This window comes from Cornus florida, unplaced genomic scaffold (genome assembly GCF_030987335.1).
Source record: "Cornus florida cultivar Cherokee Brave unplaced genomic scaffold, ASM3098733v1 CherokeeBrave_3.0.0_Hap2_Chr11, whole genome shotgun sequence".
Taxonomy (NCBI): domain Eukaryota; kingdom Viridiplantae; phylum Streptophyta; class Magnoliopsida; order Cornales; family Cornaceae; genus Cornus; species Cornus florida.
This window is the reverse complement of record NW_026775581.1, coordinates 14,288,505-14,293,186: the sequence shown is the minus strand read 5'-3', so window position 1 is coordinate 14,293,186 and position 4,682 is coordinate 14,288,505.

Here is a 4,682-nt window from a genome sequence, read left to right as displayed (position 1 = left end):
TGCAATCCTCCCTGCCGGAAAGGTCGCACCAACTCTAAAACCTCAGTTTTTCACCACCTCAAGAGAAAGTGCAGAGAAAAGGCAATTTGAAAGGCACAATCGAGTTTTAACTCCAATAGGTTGTACCTACACTGAAGCTCTGGCCTCTCTAAAAGATTTGCTTCCACCGATCCTTGCAAGACCCAGTCCTAATCCTCCACCAAAAGGGCCTGTTCCCACTCAAAAGTGTGACTACCACTCAAGGGCGGAGGGTCATTCTACTGAGAATTGTTTTTCTCTCAAGCATAAAATCCAGGATCTCATTGAAGCAGGTATGCTCAACTTGGTGAAGACTAGCGAACCCAATATTTCAAATATTCCGTTACTAGATCACACCACCAATATAGTTTCTATGGAGGATATAGATATGATTAGCTTAAATGACATAGATTTCAACCCCACCATGTTCATTTGAAGGCCTGAAGAGGTAGTTTATGTCAAAGCCGCTAGAGTTCAAGACACTGGCATCCACATGGTGGACACAAAAGCAAAAAAACAACCTTTATTAACCTTGGCTTCGAGACTGTTGCTTGCTGCACCCACATTTGATCGTTCAAGAAGGCCACATTGCCTGCTTCTAAAGAATTCTCCCTACCTATCCCAGAATCTGTCACAATTGCAATCCTAAGGCAATTGGCCATCAAAGACACCTACCGAGTATCGTGGAATTATGATGTCGAGATAATAACGGAATCAGGCAGAAAAATTGCTTTAGAGGATTAAGCTGTTGCTGAGATTAGAGGGTTTACAAGATCGGGTAGGTGTTACACACCCGCAGAGCTCGAAAAGCAAGGGAAAGGAAACAATAAGGCGGATGACCAAGTTAAGCAACCCATTACTCAACAAGAGATCACTGAATTCCTCAGAATCCTGAAGAAACGCGAGTACAATGTGGTGGAACACCTCAGTAAGATGTCAAGTCAAATCTCCTTGTTGCAACTCTTCTTCACTTTAGAAACACATAGAGAGGCTCTTTTGAAAGTACTTCATGAAGTCCATGTTCCAAGCAGTGTCATGACAAGGCCGCTTGTATACGTTAAAATAATGTAGTGAATGTGCGGTTTAAGAAAAGACTTTTAGGTCAAATTTAGATTTATAAAAACCACTACCACCACTACTACTAACGTAGCAAGAGTGAGTAGGGATCGTCCCAAGGGATTATACGTGTTGGAATTTAACTTCGATTCTAGTGTATCAAAAGATTGCAAAGAGAGAGATTAGTTGATTAGAGGTAGGGATTTAAGAGATATGAAAAGGGTCTTAGGGTGTTGGAATCAACGCTAAACTCGTGTAATTAACCACTTGTTTTCCATAAATGGGGAATACATTGTTGTGAACAAAATGCAATTACCAATTGCAATATTAAGCATGGACCATCAAATTCATGTATGAATTGTCTACCTAACCAACAAATAAACTAAGTGTAGAATAACCCATCAAATCTAAGCATGACCCATCAAACTAGTCACAATTGTAGCACACATCAATCTAGAGAATCATGAAATTTGCAATAATAAGCTATGGAATATCAAATCAAGTATAGATTGTCTACCTACCTGCAAGCATGAATTAAATTATAGAATAACCCATCAAGTGTAAGAATAATCCATCAAATTAATTGACAAACCCATTTAATGAAAACCCATGTCTAGCCATCACTAGATTCTTAATTAATTACACATAGACATGTAACCAGCATAGAGAAACTAGTGTAGAGATTAATTTCCAAATAATCACACATAAGACAACATGTAATCAAAATAGAGAATCAATAGAAAGAATTAATCCATATGAATCATGTGAGACATAATTCCTAATTGAATCACACATAGACATGTAAAAAAACTGGAGAATTAATAGGAAGAATTAAATCATATAAATCATAGAAATATACCAAGATTTATAAAATTCACAAGGCTAGATCACTAATCACAACAATATATATAAATCCCCAAAAATAGAAATACAAGGGTTTACATTTAACAAGACTTAGGACTCATCCAAGCCCTAAGTGTAGATCTAGCCAATCATGAAGGAGGTGGATGTGATCATGAAACCCTCAAGGGTGAGCTTCAAACATGGCTCCATCTTCTTCTTCCTCTTCCTCTTCTTTGAAGCTCTAGAGATGGAGAGAGAGTGGATCTAGAGATGGGTCTTGAGATGTGCCTCCATTTCCCTCTTTTCTTCTAACCCTAATTTCTAACTTTTCTAGAGAGAGAAATTAAAATTACAATGTAAAAATAAAATGATAAAAAGGTTCTTTACAAAATGGGTCACTTCCCTTTATATAGAAGGTCATTTTCTTAGTCACTAAGTCAGGAATATAGCTCCAAAAATATCTAATCCCGTACTATGTGGTAGGTGGGAGTTTTGGGTGCGCGCGGGAATAAGATAGCTCGCTGCCAGCAAAAGTTCGATCGATCAGACTTTTTCTTCGATCGATCAGAGAAAAGTTCGATCGATCCAACTTTTATTTTCAATCGATCCAACTTCGATTGATCTCAGAAAAAGCGACCGATCTCAAAAAAAGTTGGATCGATCCAACTTGGTAGTTTTTCAGCATTAGCCTCCGTTTGATCTAAATCAGCTTCCTTTCGCTCCGGATTCTCACTAAGACTTAGTTTGACTCCAAAAAGGCCTTAAGAAACCATTTTTAGCCCATGTTAACATTATTGACCTAAAATAGACAAAAACACAAATAAGTACTAAAACGGGAAAATAAGATAGATAAAGGTCCTAGAACACTCAAACTTAAGGGGTTTAAAAGTGCACTTTTCAGCGCTCATCAGACCCCCAAACTTAAATATTGCTAGTCCCTAGCAATAAACTACAAAGTAAGGAAATGAGATGAACAATTAAACAACTACAAACTATAAAGCAATAAAAGGATAACGCCATTTTCGTAGGGAACACGATTGCACTTAACACATGCAACGATCCTTTTAAACCCCTAGGTTACCCCTAGTGGACGAGTGAAGTCTCGTGAGGGTTTCCAGAAATGATACCCACAAACATTAAGCTCATTCTCACAAAAGAGACACCAATATTACAAACAAGTATTGGGAGAAAACTACCTCAAGTATGCAATTTTTCAAAAATTTCTAAGTAATCTCCCAAAATCTCAACATCAAGCAAGCAAGTATGGTCCTCCACACATCAAGAAAATGATCATGCAAATCAAAACAACTCTAGAATCCTTTTGAGTGGACCGGCATCAAATATGTTGCCATCTAAGCCAACTAAAGAATTAATTACATCCTTACCCTCAAATTAGCACACAAATCTAGTATCGATCATCAAGACAAAAAGTGGACCTTTTATTAAAGCTTCATTAATCTAAGTGCGTTTATTCTTTTCACTCGATTTTTTTTTTTAATTTTATTTTATTTTATAGGATCAAAGATGGAAGCATGGTGTAATGTGTTGATCTATTATGCTTTCTAGCGATTCATGAGGTCGAGCGTTAGGTCAATGACTCCCAAACCAGATGGCTTTAGGGCATTAGGCGTTTAAACACCCTTACGAACTTACAAGCTCAAATCAACTAGGTTACAAATCAAGACAACCTCCATCTAATCATTTCCCACTTCTCACCATTTGGGAGAATTCCTAACTTTTTTTTTTTTTTTTTTTTGTAAGCAAGTTCAATTATTAACCTAGAGTTTGGGCTCTCCACCTTTCGGCGCGAGAAATTCAGTGCTTAATGAGGCTAGAATCCTGGCTACTTAGTGAAAATGGGTTGTTATCCACATTTATCAAGAATGAAAGCTTTCAATGCACTACTAGCCCAATTGGGATATAACCAATTCAATAATTAACAAAGCATGTACACCACAAATGAAAGCTAGTGTGCGCCTGTACTAGTGTAGAATCCTAGAATGAATCTCAAAACAATCACAAAATCAAGATGAAGTGGACCACAAATGCAAGCAAGATATCAATCTTTCGAGAAATTTACTCATAAATGGCATCCACAAGGCATACAAGAAGTATTGGACTCTCAACTCAAGCAATTTTTAAATTTTAAGCAATATAGTCCTCAAAAGATCAAAATGATCGCTAACATCAATCTCAAATCTTAATCATGCATTTAAGTCTCAAACTTAAGTAGAATGTAACAAAGACACCTTACCCCCAAACTTAAACCGCACATTGTCCTCAATATGCAATGAGAACAATGGAAAAGATGGAAAGAGTATACCGTGGTGGCCAAAACATGTAGCCCGGCAATGATCCAATATGAAAAGGGTCTCCCCCAAACTTGGAATCAACAACCTATTTGAATAACCATACTAGCAAACTCACATCAAATATCAAATGGGATAAAAATAATCAAATCATGCAGTCTAAGGCAATATGACATAAGATAAAAGAGAGATATGAGATCAAGCCCAAGCTAAAGCATAAAGTGTGCATGACTACACATAAGGACAAAATGGTGAAAAGTTTTTATATTTTTCATTTAATCAAAGCAAATATATACAAAAAACAAGAAAATCAAAGAATTAAAATGCATGAAAGAATATGTACAATGCAAGAAATAAAAAACAATATGTACAATGCAAGTATATACAAATTTTTCTTACTTTTTGTTTTTCATTTTTTTTTTTTTTTAATGACATAACAAGTATGTACATACACAC